Here is a 16,948-nt window from a genome sequence, read left to right as displayed (position 1 = left end):
ATTCAAATTATGAAAGTTCATTTGGCTTGCCATAGAGTAAGATGAAACCAAAGGGGCAAGTATAAACCTGCAGACACAAGAAACTATTTGGTATTCTTTCCATATTGAAAACAATATTTTCAATATTGCTACTGCTCTTATTGTTTTCATTACTATCTCAATATGTTCTGCAGGGCATTACAACTAAGAATTTCATTACCTATATAACACTGGATCTGAAGTATTGCAGGTAAGAGTTACACCACATCAAACAATTCTGAGGCTATTTCTTACAGGCATCATTATAAATTTATAGTTCCATTACTTCCAACTGGGTTTTCAGATTGAGTACTGGTTTATGAAGTATTAATTTTTATTTTATTTTTTAAAAATACTGCTTTCTTAGTCTTTAAAAAAATCAATATATACAATAGCAAACATTTTCCCACTGGGCTACAAGAAATTAGAATCCACCAAGAGAAAAGTCACCTGTCAACTGCAAACACTGTACTTAAAAACAAATCCTCAGTGCTGTCTGACTAAGCCACTGTTTAAGTAAACAAATATATTCAAATATTCAAAGATATAGTCAATGTAATAACACTTTTTGCTGAGCTTAATTCAAAAATCATTGCAGTGTAGTAAACAGAACACTCCCTAAAACAGAGATTAAAACAAGTGATGATAGAACTGCATATAAATGACAAAATAACCACAGGTATATGAATCTTTATTGCTGAAAGAGACCACATTTCACAGTAAACACAAGAGGTTTAGGTGGGGTGATAGAAAAGAATAACCATTTAAATAAAAAATAATAGCATTTCATTAGTCTGTGGCATGGTCACAGTGTTTGACAATGCTCAGATCATGCACCAGACCAATAATATCTCATTCTTATGGACATATATTGTATTATAAATATATATTATATAGAGACAAAATATTATTCATTTGGCTGCATCTTATTGATCGTAAGACTTAAAGACAAGGCATAATATTTACTTTTTCATTGTTTTTTGAGTCTATAGGGCACACTTGAGTCACATCTTTGTGATTTTCTTCAAGGTCTTATGGACATGAAAATTCATAGTTTTAATAAAAGATGAGTTTTTTTCTGTTTTCATAAGACTCATTAAATCACAGGATTTGGCAGTATTGCTGTAAATTTATAGGCATGCATCACAAAGATTAGATGGCGGCACTTGTCTTTGAAAACATCCTTGACTTTCAAAGTACACACTTTTATTTAGGGATCTCTACATTAAGCTTTAACCCTTTTTCTCATTTCTTTTTTTTTTTTTTCTTTTTCTTCCTATCAAACTGTAAATCCCAAGGATCCTAGTTTCTGAACTGGTGTTAAACGGCCAGCACTAAAGACTGTACTGAACGGTCAGCAGCAAACCTGCCTCCCATAATTTGTATGCAGCGCTGCAGCGATGGCAAAGAGAGGTTACATTGCCCACTGCTTGGTTTAATTGGAGTTAAGTAGATCTATTATGTCGGTGTGCCCCATAAGCTAGCTGTTTATTTTGATTAATGCATGCATCCCTATGAGTGAAATGTCTGTGTGAAAAAGAAACTTTAAAAAGAAATAAGTGAAGAGTAAAAAGATGTTACATAGACTAATTTTCCCAAGAGATCTGTGTATTTTTAATGCTTCCCCTGGACTGGGGTAGCCAATTTCAGACTCTTTGATATATTTGCTTCTCAGGATGAGAAGTACTCAGCAATTCTTATATTACACAAGGTGGGACCCTAAGAATTGAGACACCCTAAATCACCAGCCTTGCTTAAACTTTATTACTTCTATTGTGACAAAAATAATAGCGAGTAAACTATGAGTGGGGATCTGGCCAAAAGGGATGTAGACACTTGAAATGGGCAGTTTAAAAGAATAAGATCTGAAATAAAACAGGGTAAAAAGGAGCTGGGAAGAAACTTCTTAAATATGCTTTTAAGCAAAACGATATACAGCCTGCAAGGGTACTGTGATGGGGGAAAGAACGGAGGTTAAGGCATTAGATAGAGAAAGGAGGATAAATCCAGTATTTATTGGTATCAGACTGCCAGATAGTTTCAAGGCTGTCATCTTCCTGGACTGCAACAAAAAAAAAAAAAAAAAAAAAAAAAAAAAAAAAAAAAAAAAAAAAAAAAAAGTGGTTCTGCTTTAGTAGGCTCACAGGAGTGGAGATGACCCTCCTGGAGAACATAAGGCGTAAATGAGCCTAACTAAAAAGAAAATGTGAGAACCAGGACAAAACCTTTCCATACAAACTCCATCAAGGTCAGGTAAATTTTAGTCCCTTCCAGCATCAGCTGAATCTTCTGGTGGTTACAAAAGGAACCTAAATGGCTCATTTATGCTAAATGCCTGAAACCAAGGCATCAATCCTGTGCCATCTGAGCATGTTGCCAGCCGTGTGTGCTGCAAGAAATGGCTGTACTATGGCCTCAGACTGAAGGTTATTTAGAGAAAGTCCTTTTGTGATCTTCTTTATTGCACTGTAAAACTCAGGGAAATATAGTGTCCTCAGCAGCCAGAACCTGCTCAGGACCTCACAAAGCCACTACCAGCCACATCTTCTCATGGGAAACAGGGACAGAGAGATTACCTGGAGGACATTTTTTTAGGAGGTTAGGACCAAGAGAGACATGCGCTTATTAGAAAATAAGAATAACAACCAAAGTTGGGATAATAGCTCATAAGCTGTCAAAGTTTCTAGATGCTTATCCTAATGAAAATTGAACCTCTGAACCTTCTGAGGTTAACTTGTCCCCACTTATAACATCATTAGGAGATAATGTCAACAAAATGGAAAATTGTCACAGGACAGCAGTTTCCCACTGCTAAATAAATGCTGAGCCAAAGCCAAGATACTTATTTTCAAAGTGGGAGATATTTGCCCTGTAAACATGTTCTGTTCCAGTGACTTTATGTCTGTTACACCAAACTGCTAATGAGGTAGATGCTGCCTGACGCATGTGGTTAAACTAATAAGAGTTTCTCTGTGTTATCCTATTGAAAAGATGTATTTTTATTGGATTAGAGAACAGATTATCTCAGCATTTCTGCTAATCTGGAAGACAGCTGATTCATTCCAGTGCAGTTTCTGATATACACCCTACTTCAGTGGCTCCTCAGCGTAAACAGCTAGAAAGCCCTCTTGTCATTCAACAGCTATAGAGCTGCAAATTAATTGTCTTGCTAGGCTAACAACCTGACATATATGATGTGGCCCTAGCACTGTAGATATCACATGAATGAAAACTGCAGAATTAATTTCAACATGAATGGTACTTAAAGGAATATCAACAGTTCCTAGAGATACGGAGAAAGAGGAAAATCTCTGGGCCAGGAAGCTGCTCTTTATGTAGACCCGAGAATTTCCAGATCCAAGCCCATCCAGATGCAGGAATTTGGAGAAAGGCATGTCTGCTCAATCAAGCATGGGTAGTACAGGTCCCAGAAGAAGGGGATGGATATAGGGGCAGGAAGTGTAGTATTAATAGCCACTTATATCAAAATAAATCCCTATCAGAGCTACGGACTGGTTTCTCTCCTGTTTTGACAGCCACAGTACCTGATTGCTGACTGCCTAGAGGAAACAGAAAAACCATTTTCACGGAAGATATTTATTTTTAATTATTCCTTGTATTAAAAGAAATCAAAACTTAAATTAGATATTCTAAAATACAAGAAATCAATCCTTTCTGGCCATATATATTGAGGAAAGGCTTAAAAGTATGATTTGGAAAATAAATTTCTTGAGAGAAAAACATCCCCTTAAAGACACTCCCCTTCCCAAAGGTACTGAGTTCCTAAGTCTCGTTGATATTAGTAGGATATTTGTTATGTCATGGGTTTAAAGGCTCCTTAGGGCTCCTCTGGACCTGGATCCTTGTGCCCTAAATTTATCAAATCACAGCTTCTCCAATAGTGAGAGATGAATATTGCATATTGCATAACCCTGAACCTGAAGTTGATGAAAGCAGTAAAAACCACTGACTGTTAAGGAATACTTACACATTACCATGAAGCACCTCTTATTATTTGCACCTATTGTCCTTATTATTTTTTACCATGTGGACTTTTTCTTAGGCAAGGAATTTGGGCAGAGTCACCTCATAAAATCATTAATCCATTGCCTAGCAGTTTGTAGTAAGGTATTTTCAGTGCTTCCACTGAGTACTTTCTCTGCCCCTTGGTGAGGCCAGGATATTTTAGTGTCTCAGAAATAAACCAGCCTCAGAGCGTTAACCACAAGGGCACACCTTTATGACTTACTGTATTCCATTTTCTTGCTTTTGTCATGAACTCTCTCAGTGCTTTATTCGGCTCTGAAATTGATTTTTTTAAAAAGGAATGTATTTTCCAGGAGCAAGGCTAGGCAGCACTGCTGTGGGTTTGAGTTTGCATTTTGAGAAACCTTGCCATCCAGCTTATACCCATACCCTCATGACTGTCCTACCTTGGACCACATATGTCAATAATGATAAGCTCTTCAGCTTCCTCCATATTCAAGTTGCCTCAACATGCTTTTTCTGTAGTTTATTTCAATTAATTTCAATATAGCCTCAGAGCAGATGTCATCAGGATCCAATAATCACAGTTTATTGGGTGGACAGAAAGCAGGCAGAGAAGTCTATTGGGATCTTCAGCATCAATTTATGAGGTGCATTGCAAAACTAGAATCCATCTGATTTCCATCAGCTTAGCTATAAATGTCGGCATAATGATTCTGTCCACTTATTTTCAAATCAATTTAACATAACTATCTCCTAGAATTAGGAGACATGGATCACTGCACAGTTTAGGCACTAATATAGTGGTTTCTACTCACCAATGTCCAATAGCACTGATTAGTTTAGCATCCCACTCCTGTATTCACTCCACATCATTAACAACTATTGGAAATTGTAGATTTGTGTTGTTTGGCCTTTCCTACAGAACCCATGCAATTTAGAGAGCAGAAAATGAAAATGTTTTAATATCAACTGTTGCAATTGATAAGCACTTAGTGCATCAGAATGCTGAAAATTATTTGGTACTTTGGGGATAAAAATGTCAATAACTTAAAATTTGGAAATTTGGACTGACATGTTCATGGAAAACTTGTACTGAATAAAAACGTCCATTTTATAAGCAAAATTGAACTCTGTTTCATTTATGTATTCTTCCAGTTTTCAACTATCTCATCAGCTTTGCCAGAATACAAGCGATTTATATCAGTGTAGTTATGCTGATGGCTGAAATGGGTGCAAATCCCAAGTTAGATAATGTATTAGCAGAATTTATATGAGTATGTAAACATGCCTAGCAACATTTCAGTGTATACATTATTCCTGAGAAAAATTCAATTCACAACATTTAAGGGAAGAATTGAGACATTAAGTTGTATGCATTTTAACATGGAAGTTTAATTTATATTTTCTATGCTTATTTATAGGGAAGGCTTTATTATGAACAACAAGATGTTCATCTGATCAAATGCAATGATGCAATTAAATGGCTGCTTGTTGAAAAAGGTTTTATGGTGCTTATTAAATGTAAATATAAATAAATGTTTGAAGATCTGTGTGATCAGAAATGCCTTTTGATAGTAAATGGAAATATATCAGTGCATGAGATGCTTTAACTCTTCAAATGTGGCAGATGAGTGTTTTGAACATCACCACACCAGATTACTATAAACACAACTGACACAAATCATTTGTTTTTTTCAGAAGCTTTTGTCAGAGACCTCATGGGAGGCTATTAAAAAAACAACAAAAAGTAATCATGGGCTATGTCAGAAATATCCAGGTCAAAGACAGAATCCAGTATGAAAGCATACTGTTAGTCAGGCAATTCAAGAAGAGGAAGAAAAGGTTTGTTCTGCTACCAAATGGAGTGGGAAATCTATGGACAGAAACCCCCAAACAAACCACAGTGCCTACTGGCTCTTTTGCTTCTGCCTTCACTAACGAGATTGATGTGGTGAAATGGCTAAAGCAATTAAAGGCATGAACAAATGAGAAAAAGTGAGGCTAAGTAAGATAAGTGCTTATATTAGTTATATATTTTCACGGTCACTGAACTGCAGGAAATCCACCCCAAGGTGAGCATTATCAGAGAAAAAGAGCTGTCAGGACAATCTCAGAGCTGTCACTCGTTATCTTGGGGAGCTTATGGGGGTGTTCCAGAATGCTGGAAAAGTGCAATTATTGTGCCTATCTGTAAAAAGGGGGAAAGCAGGATAGATTTGTCAGCTTAACTTCAATTTCTAGAAAAATCCTGGAGCAAATAACCAAGAAAACAATTTTTAAGCCCCTAGAAGATAACAAAAAAATAAGTGACAGCCAACACGGATTTGTCAGTGTGGTGGGTTGACCTTGGTTGGACACCAGATGCCCACCAAGCTGCTCTATCTCTCCCCTCCTCAACAGCACAGTGTGGGGAGAAAATAAGATGGAAAAAAAACTTGTGGGTCAAGATAAAGGCAGTTTAATAAAGCAAAAGCAAAGGCCAGACATGAAAGCCAAGGAAAACAAAAGATTTATTCTTAACTTCCTATCAGTAGGGGATGTACAACCACTTCATGGGAAGCAGGGCTTCAGTGCATGTAGCAGCTGCTCCAGAAGACAAACATCGTAATAACAAATGCCCCCCACTCCTCCTTTCTCTTAGTTTTCGTTGCTGAGCAGCCGTCATATGGTATGGAATGTCTCTTTGGTCAGTTTGGGTCAGCTGTCCTGGCTGTGTCCCCTGCCAGCCTCCTGCCCACCCCAGCCTGCTGGGTGAGGTGCAGGGGGAATGTTGGAGAGACAGCCTTGGTGCTGTGGAGTGCTGCGCCCAGAGGCCAAAGCACCTCTGTGTTATCAGCACCTCTCCAGCTACCAAAACCAAGCACGGCACTATGAGGGCTGCTGGGGGGAAAATTAACTCCATCTCAGCCAGATCCAATACAGTCAGAAGCAAATGTTGTAAAACCAACCCCATTTCCCCCTAGGACAGGGTAACAGGCTTTGTATACAGGGCAGAAGCAGTAGATGCTGCATTCTTGACTTCAGTGAGATTTCTGACAATGTTTTACCTACCAGTGTCATAGTAAGGAAAGGAAACATTGGCTAGATTAAACTACTACAAGATGTGCAGAGAAACGGCAGGAAACTTTTATTCAAGGCACACAAAGGGGGGGAAAAAAAGGTGTATTTATCGGGACAGAAGATGACAAGTAAGTAAAGAGAGGTCCAGCCACTTGGGAGGGTGAGAATTCAGAATGAGCTTGACAATTTGTAGGCAGTCTGAAATATCTAAGATGACTTCAGGGAACAACTGGCTAATCAGCAGCTCTGCAGAAAAAGAACAATGATGGAGAATAAGATAAGAAAGGATCCCTGAAATGAATATTATCAGCAAAGTGACACTTTTGCAGAAAAGCCAAATACTATTATGGGATGTACAGGCAGGAGTAATCTCTCTAAGATAGATGACACAATCTTTCTGCTCTATTTGGTATGAATGAGGCTGTAGCTGAAGTCTGGTGTTCCCTCTGCAGTTTGCATTTCAAGAAATATTTGGGTCAGCTGAAGGCAGAGCAGAGTGATTAGGGGTGTAGAAACTTGACCTATTAGAAATCAACGAGTTGAGATTGCTTCCTCAAGAGAAAAGACCAAGCAGAGACAGCATTAGTAGTCTTCAAACACATAAGAGTTTGCTGAAAAGGGGAAAAGATTGGATTATTCCACATACTCATTTTGTATGGGACAAGAAGCAGTGTGCTCTAAATCGCAGAAAGGGGTATTCGTGTTAAGGCACTGGAAGAATGTTTTAATGGTAAGAATGATTAAGCACAGAAATATAGTACCTGTGAAGACTATGAATCTCCATCACTGGAGATCTTAAGAGCAATTTAGATAAACATACATTAGGAATAATGCAGAGATAGTGGATTCTTCCTGGGGTAAAAGAATGGCCCCTTGATGTTCCTTCCACACGTTCATTATTTACTTCTCCAAAACATCAACACCATGGCACACAAAGGTTCACCATTCAGAGTTGTGGAGCTGAATGAATTTGCTAACGATGGGCACAATGAATAAGCAGGACATTGACAGAACATTTTCTCTAGTTTAAGTTTACTCAGAGGAATTTTTCACAGTACTAAACAGGAAGAATGATAGCAAAGATAGCTTAAAATAGTTATTCACAGTGCTGGCTAGGCTAGCTAGCAAACCAGAAGATCTAGGTAACTTTGTGCGTAAGACACATCAAAGGCCTGTTCAGCCCTCCTGGATGGTGAAACAACATGAAAGGAAGGTGTCCACACTAACACTCATAATGCTGTTAGGCAAAGTCAGAGGATTTTGTTGGGTTTTAACCTGGAGTACTATATTAGTTTGGGTTATTCTTCAGCAGAAATACAGAAGTCCAAACTTACATTGTTTCCTTATTACAGAAGAACTGAATGACTAGATTGGTTGGAATGAGCGGGGAATATCAAAAAGCTAACAAAAATAATTAGATACTAGAATGTATTCCAACCTGTAATTCAAGATCACATGAGCACACATCAGTTGTGCCATTCAAGCCGATGATGAGGGAAATGAAACCCTAAAACATCCCTAACTGGAATTTTTTTAGTTTACCTGTCATTTAGAGCAGACTGGCTTGGAGACTGGAGTGTATTCATCAAAAGAGCAATAGAGCAACACTCATAAGTAGGTGGTATGTTTTGAACTCCGTAAGACTTGTTCAGCTCTCTGTACAATAGAGGCTTGTATTCTGTAAAGGATTTTCTTCTTCTCAGTAACTGTGCACCGTTATTAGCCACCAGAGTCTACACTGGGCCGTTCTTCCCTTGCAGCAATGGAATCTAGTCTAATTTGCTTCTTTGCCACTAGCAACTCTTTTTTGAAGCATGCTTATACAGGCAGGTTTTACCTAACAGCAGCACATTCCCCTTCTAAGGGAAATGCATAGGATGTGAGTCTCCCCTATCTTTTGAATTAACCAAGGTGTTACCTGGAGTCTTTACCATGATGACAAGCCAAAGAAAACCTACGTGCACCAAGATGCCAGTGATTGTTTATAAGGAATGCTGTCTTCCAAGTCATCAAAGAACAAATCTGTTCTCCTAAATTCACAAAACATAACACAACACAGCTAGGTTTTCTTGATTTTTTTTAAGATGAAGAAACAAGATCTTCCTACCTGTCTAGAGTATCAAGGAGAGACACTTCACTCTTTGTATTTTTTATTTAAATATATTTGTCTCATATCAATATAAAATGATTGTTTTATTTCCCCCAGCTGTAGTTGTCTTCACAGAGTGGATAATTGTGTCTCAGAGTCTCTAAACTGTGTTGGTGTTCTTCAGGATATAAATTGCTACACAGATAACTAAAAATCATCTGCTTTCCTGGTTTAGGTTCAATCATAAAGGAATGACAGTTGCTTGCACGACATTTAGAGGAAGAAAAGTTGTTAGCAGGGTTTAAAGGTGTTACTTGTTGGAATACAGCAATGCAGACTTGACAACTTGAAATTACTATAAGTGTCACTAAATAAAGTAATGGGGTCAAATCTCATGTGTCTCTAAACTGGTACAGGTCCATGGAGTTTAACAACGCTGTGCTACTTACATCAGCAGAGAATTTGCCCTCTAGTTTCTTAAGGCCTGTCACAGACAAAAATGCTTTGCACACAGGCATTTATTCTCAATTTGATATCCTTGGATGTGCTTGTTGGTGTTTATATAGATGCAGAGACAGATGCAGGGATAGATCTGTGCAGCTCCCTGGCTCTGGCATGGCTATCAGCAATCTGTACGTTTTCATTTTGAACTCTGGCACCTTGGAATAAGCTGGGGAAGAACTAATAACTCTGCCTGGTGTCTCCAGGTCTAGAGAGATCTGAAATGCTTTTATTGATAGATGAACTCTGTTTGTGACGGAGGAATGTGGGGAGCATTGAGAGATGTTATGCTGCTGAAAAAACATAACTATTGAACTACTTTTACTGAGGAAGGGAAAAAAAGCGAGCAAACAAAACAACTCAATGTACTGTGTATTAGGCCTGAATTCACCTTAGGCCCTTTATCTACTGTTTTCATCCTTTTTTCTCTCTGCTTTATTCCCTGCTCCAGACAATAAGAATTTGACAGCACTGCTGCCCTTTAGCAATGCTTGCTCTACATGGGAGGGCAGCAAAATATTAGCTAATTTAATGACACTCTCTGGCTCCCTAGAAGAGCAGCATTCCTCATCATCACTTAAGAAAACACCTTATCTCAAGTAGACAAGCTCAAGCAGGTTATTGCATCCACATCTATTACAAGGTTGCAACACCTACACTGAGGTTACCAAGAGTCAACACACGTTTTACTACTCCTTCAGAGAGAATTAATGTATTGAATCACAGTGCTAGCTAATTATCCATATCATTGACCCCAACACCTTAATGCCCATTGCACAGCAGCTCACACAGAATTAGTGTTGCATTGCATTAGAATTGCATTGAACATATTATAATTAGCGTCTGAAAGCACATAAATTGTTAGAAAGAGGAAAAAAGGCCACTCTTGGTCTCCCTTACTCTCTCTCTCCTGTTCCTCCTTCAGGTGCAACTCGAAGTGGACTTCAGTTCATTTACGCGTGTTGCAGCCTTGTGCCAAACAGTGATGTCCAAGAAGGATTTCCCCGGGGATCCTAAAATCATAGGCTTGTATGTTAATTCAGGCTAGAAGGGACCTCACTCATCCAAGCTCTTGCACACAGCAGGGTCAGCAATGAGGTCAGACCAGGTTCCTCGGGGCTTTAATAGCTTTGGGTAGCATAAGCAGCGCAGAGGTGTGAGCACAATGCCTCACCTCTCAACTGGACTGCTCCTGCTGGTCACTGGGGCCACTGCACTGCTCAGAGTACCATGACTATCTCTGCTTCCCTATGTAGTAATAACTCCACCATGCAGAGCACTTGACTGGCTTGTGTCTGTTTCCTTTTAATTGTACACCTTACTAACACCCCACCACTTCCTTGTAAGAGCCAGAAAGTAGTTCTAAATACATAATTGTTTGTGATTTCCTAATCACCATGTATTTTCTAGGTTTTTTTCCTTTATTAATTTTTTTGCTTTTTGCTGACTAGTCAGTTGTCTTAAATATTATTCTTTTAAGTCTCTATAGTGTTCTATGAAAAGGAAACAGGCTTCTAAGTGTGTTCTCAGACTTAATCTTGCAATTATCTACTTCATATTGTTCATCACTCTGCCCAGGCTCTCTCTTTAGGAAGATTATTTGGCCTGAATAAATAAATACCTTCAAGGTCTGAAGACTCAGTTTCAATAAACTTTACAGAGGCTTTATCTTTATCGACATTACCAAAATCTGCAGTGTGATTTTTAAATTTAGTGGCATAGTATCTTCCTTGGACTCATAACAATACTCTTGCCCAAGAGTTAGGAAAACTGTAGTAACCAGCTCTTCAATATTTTGATTCTTCTCTTCCTTTTTGGACTCAGAAACTGCATTATAGGGTATAAAGATATGGGAAATGCTAAGAACATGTGAAGATCAATGCACAGGACTGTAAAGCAGAGATCCAAGGATTATATAGTGTATTTCACATCACTGTAGATCATTGACTAAATATTTGTTGCCCCTGACCTTAAGTTTTTAGTGTAGTAACTGTGCTAGTGTCTCAGTCTTTATGCAAAGTAACTTCAGGCAACTGTCAAACTTTTAGAAGTGTTTGCAATTTTGAAATCCTTAAAAATCAAGCTCCTCTGAAATGAGTAAAACAACATAATCTCATGGCAAAGCTTTCATAAAGCAGTCAGAGACACAATAATTGCTTCAGAAACTGAGATCCCTAAGGAAACACACCATCATTTCAAAGCACCAATGCACAGATTTGCTCAGTAGGCAGTTGGATGCTGAGAGCAAGAGCATCTTCCTAGTTTTGAACCTTTAACCAAGTATCAGTATGAAGATCTAGGCACCAAAATCAAGACATTGTCCATGGAAAAATAAACCTGACCTTGACTGAGCAGCAGGTTGAACTAGAGAGCCTCCTCTGGTCCCTTCCAACTTGTGATCCTATAAATCATGAATAAAAGAATTTTTTTAGGATATATTCTTACATATTTAATTGCCAGTTTTATTAGTATTGGTTTAAAACCAGGAATTTTCTGAAGAAGGTAACTACAAAACCCCTCAATGACTGCAAAGAAGCTGTAAAATTAAATTAAACATCATTCTTTAATATCCAGGCCAGAAAATACAAAGTTTGTAAGGCAAATACAGTAAATCTATGTACATATTTTAGTGGATTAGATGTATAACACACGTGGATGACTGTCCTATGCTATGTTTTATTTGCTACACTAAATGCATCATATCTTACAAACCACAGAGAATTGTGCTGCTGTATTAATTACATTTTTAAGTGATTTTCTAATCTTTGAACCATTTTAATATCTGACTGTTGCAGAAAGAGTGTATTAGAATTTCACACAGCACTGCTATTTGAAAGAATTTAAATAGTAAGCAAAAGCTCTCATTTTTTTGTGTTCTTTCAGCCATTTATTTCTATTAGGATCAAAGTGGCTGTTTTACATTATGCAAACATTCATTGCAAAAGCAAGTTGGATAGTAGGTTAACTCTTAAAAGAAGAAATATATGCTATGATAACATTAACCATTATGCTATGATAACATGAAGCATTAACTTCAGTATATATCATTCTTCATATGAAATAAAAGTGCTTTAATGCATTACAGCAAGATCCTAAAACACAGTAGATGGATGTTGTAGGATGTATTCTGGGTGTTGCCAGTCAATTGCTCCTCTTTTTAAAGTAAAGGATGAAATTGTAGACACTGACATTGAGAAGAACATAAAAATCTGATGTATACTCACAAAATCCATGACTATTTAGAATGAAGCTTGAAAACTTGGTATAAAACACTACCTTTATCTCATCAAGCTAGGCTTACATCTTGTCCCATTGAGGGGATTTATGGAGGCAGTACTGCAGTATCTTTAAATGAATGTGAATTCCCCTGCTTCTTCAGGTCTAAGGCACACAGTGGAACAATATGACCTGTTGAGATTTTTTCTGAGAAGCAGCAAAGGTAATAACAGCTTCACTTCCAGGGATATGGGAAATCAACCAGTCTTTCCTTTTAAGGTTCTCTTTACTTGTGAATAATATAACCATCATTCAAAAGTATCTTTAGCAAAACAAGGAATTAATTTGTTTTCAGACCTTGATGGAAATTTTGCATCCATCTTCCAGTAGAAAAAAAAAAAAAAAAAAAAAAAAAAGTGTTGTAAAAATGAAAAGTTCTTCTGGAAATGTAATTTTTCTGAGAAAGGCCTTTTTTCTGCCTTAAAAACATGTAGTATACATTTGGACTAAAAAGCATATTTAATGTTCTTTCTCCCTGCCCCCCCCCTAAGAATTTCCTCCCTACATTACTAACTAATCCTTAAGTAGCAGTTTTCATCAGTAGCTTTCAAATCAGTACAAAGGAGGCAAATGTCATTGTTCCTCCTGAACCTAAGGCACAGCGAGGGGGAGGAAGGAGATGCTAAGTGGCTTGCATTAATCTCCCAGCATGCCAGCGCAGCAAAACCCACCTCCCAAACCCAGGGACAGTTTTCTACTCTACTTTTGCACAACCAGCCAGCACTCACTTGTATGCTGGCTCTTTTGGTAAGAAATCCACTGAGATACTCAGCCCAAAAAACCTTTAAGTATGGAGGAATATGGATTTAACATTCATATTTGAGCAGTTCGTCTGCTGAAGGAGGAACTCGAGGCTCAGTCAGCAAAAAATCTTCCCTTCTTTCTAATTCACCAGCTTCTGAGTATTGGGAACCAAACCACATGAATTTTTGTGCCTTGACTGTTTATTGTTTTACTTTGTAGCTCAGCAGACAAAGAAGAGAGCAGGTGTGGAAGGCAGGGGAGAACAGTGGGACTCCTTCAAGACAGGAAAAAATACTCTAAGTCATGGGGAGAAAAAGAAAGAATAACTTGCTTTGTACTACCAGTGCCTACAGAGGAGGAGCTAAACTACATTCCCAACAGCAGTTCTGCCTCTTTCTCCACATGCCTCACTTTTTGCATAAGAGAGGATGATACTTTGTCGTGCTGTATTAAAGATAATTATATCCTCCAGTCCTTGTGGTTTTCTATGGTTCTGTAGTTAATCCAGTTACAGTCCTTGATATTTGCACAGCAACTGGTTGTTACTGCTTCAAATCAGAAATAATTTGTTTGCTCCTGAAGAACTCCTCATCAATCCAGATGGTGACCTTGACTGCTGGTCACCCAGTCAGCAACAGCACAGCTGAATTCAGGGAGAGCTGTGGTGACCCTTTGATTAGTTTGCATTCTTGAGAGCCTCTAAAAAAAGATCCACATGGTTGTGACACACCTGGGGCCTTTGTCCTTATTAGTGGAAACAGTAGTGACCCACACCATGAGGCATCAGGGCACAAGAGGAAGAAAACATCCACAGAAATTTTGGTGATTTCCACAAAGCTGGAAAAAAATTTTTGGATCTAGTGGGGCTTGAATTACCTATGGAAGCTGCTCTTCTAGTGGAGGGCCCTTTGTAGGAAAACCAGTCCCCAAAGGAGACATCCAGGGGACCTACACTGGAGGTCCTGAAGGTCTGCACATTCACAAAGCCTGGATATCTGCTGATGTCCTTGGGAATACCACAGGGTTCTCCCTGTTCTTTGATACAACTGAATGGATGGCTTACAGGCAGATGTGAGTCACAACTGTGAGAAGAATCCAAATAGATGAAAATCAGACCAATAAAAGAGATTTCCTGAATAAGGGCAGGAGACAGCTATACATCTATCACTGAATACAACATGCTTGCCAGTGAACATCTTTGGAAAGTCCACAGGAATCAGCCAGTATTGGAATACTTGAGACATTGCAATGCATTAAATGGCTCGGAGATTGTGAAATATAAAATCTCATGCTCCAGTACTTAAACACACCAAGGCTTGCCTTTGCCCACAAGTCAGCACTGAAGTCCTCCTTGTCTCAGGACTTTCCTTCTTGGACATGCACTAGGGCAGAGTCACATGCTAGGGCAGTGCACTTAAGTCCCCAACGTGTATTTTTACCTTATGGTAATATCTAGAAGCATCAGCTGAAATGACTGCGCTGTGCTGTACACTGTACCAGCACTACAAAAGACAGTCAGATTCTCAAGCCACCGATCATTTAAATAGACAAAAGAATAGGAGAATGTAAATATTATCATTCCCGTTGAGCAAACAGAAAGCTGGTATCACTCAGGGGGGTCAGGCGGGCTAAGGAAGAAAACCCAGATGTCGCGACTTCCAGGCCACTGTCTGAACCACACAACCACAGTTCTGCGCTCAACAGAGCTGCTGTCTCTGTGTTTTGATCAGCACATACTGCTTGCAGCACTTATCCTGGCTGATTTCCATATCCCTATTAAATTTTCTATAGATGATGTAAAAGGTCAGTGGGAAAAAAAAAAAAAGAACAAAAAAAGCACATTGCAAACATGGCAAGAAAAATGCCACCCCTTTTCTGAAGGCTTATTGAAAAATAAATAAATAACGTAGTATTAAAGAGTGAAAAAAATTACCAAGGGAGTCATAAAAAGTTAGCTTTAGGCCAGAGAAATGTTGCTTTTGGTTTCTATATAGTACATGAGAATATTTTGTGGACTAACAGTGCATGAATAATGTTTTATTAAAATGTATATCTTTACAGCTTTATTTTATCAGGTCCTTCAAGGCTTGGCATAAAAAAGGTTTAACAAGTTTGACACATGCTGATTTAGCATTTATACCACAAACTGAATTGGCTGCTTTGTGAAGGAAAATAGGCCAGCTTTCAAAATATAAACACTGTGAAGTATTCAAAGTGAAACAAAACAAAAGTGAGAAGTAGGAAGAACAAAAAAATAAAAAGAAGAGGAAGAAAAATGCAGACCATCATAATTTCAAACCTGCTGTGGAAAGGTTTTGGACTAACTTGGAACATTTATTGCATTAAATGTTGCAACACTGATGCTCTCAGCCTCCAAGTTTCTTAATAGAATATGCAAGTCTGATATGCATAATTCAACTAAAAGTAGCCAGTGAGGTGTTTTTCTCTTCTTTCAGTTGATCATTTGATCAGGCCCTTCCTGTTTAGTGTCACATCATCAGTTGCAGAAGGAAGTATTTTACCAATCTCCTTGTTCAGCCTTAGTCCTCAACCCAGAAGAAAGGCGCCCTGATGTTCATTAAGGCTGTTACTTGCAAGTTGGTTTACAAGGCAATAATTAAGTATGGCTGTAAACCCCAACATTTAGGAGAAAAGGGGGTTTCCCTCTACTGTGCTAAACCGCGACCCAGATTCCTGCAATACTGAAGTCAGGCAAACCTCAGCTAAACTCTTAGCTAAACTGTCTGGTACGGGAATTTTTAAAATGCTTTTAATCTCAGGTTTTTCTCTTTGTATAAACCTTAAATAGCTGGCACATTTTGTAATTTTGCATTTCCACTATTAAAATCACCAGAAAGAGACCAGTTAAAATTATTTTTATTTCTGTTACTTTGATATTTTTATACTTCTGCTTTTAAAGTAACCAGATGTGGGTTAGCTAGATCCTCTGAGCTACTTGTTTATACAAATGGACTGCAGAGACAAGTATATAGATCTATATACTAAGCTTGCTGGAATTGCCACAGCACTGCAATAGGCAGAGGATGGGTAACACACCCTTTTTGTTAACAGGGCATCATCTTTATAGAGCTAATCAATAAACTAATTAAGACTGGGAGTCGTTCCATTGCCTAGCTTTATGCTGGGGCTTTTATGTTCGATCTACATTTCTTCCAAGTTTCCGATATTTCTGCCAAATTAGAGACATCAGAAATTTGCCTCTATCATGACACATATCTGAATTTTCATTTCATGGTGTATTGAACAGCA

The 16,948-nt window shown here is 38.3% G+C and overlaps 1 long non-coding RNA gene across 1 annotated transcript in view; it reads left to right on the top strand.

The window, feature by feature from the left end:
* The window catches only part of LOC101924797 (uncharacterized), a 168,189-nt gene extending 154,043 nt beyond the window's left edge, over window positions 1–14,146 (top strand). Inside the window, exon 3 of the long non-coding RNA XR_240991.2 lies at window positions 13,898–14,146. This is a non-coding gene — a long non-coding RNA (uncharacterized LOC101924797). The remainder of the gene's footprint in view (window positions 1–13,897) is intronic.
* Window positions 14,147–16,948: the final 2,802 nt, after the last annotated feature.

This window comes from Falco peregrinus, chromosome 6, assembly GCF_023634155.1.
Source record: "Falco peregrinus isolate bFalPer1 chromosome 6, bFalPer1.pri, whole genome shotgun sequence".
Classification (NCBI taxonomy): domain Eukaryota; kingdom Metazoa; phylum Chordata; class Aves; order Falconiformes; family Falconidae; genus Falco; species Falco peregrinus.
Note: the sequence above shows the minus strand (reverse complement) of the source record. Positions and strands in the feature narration are given on the sequence as shown.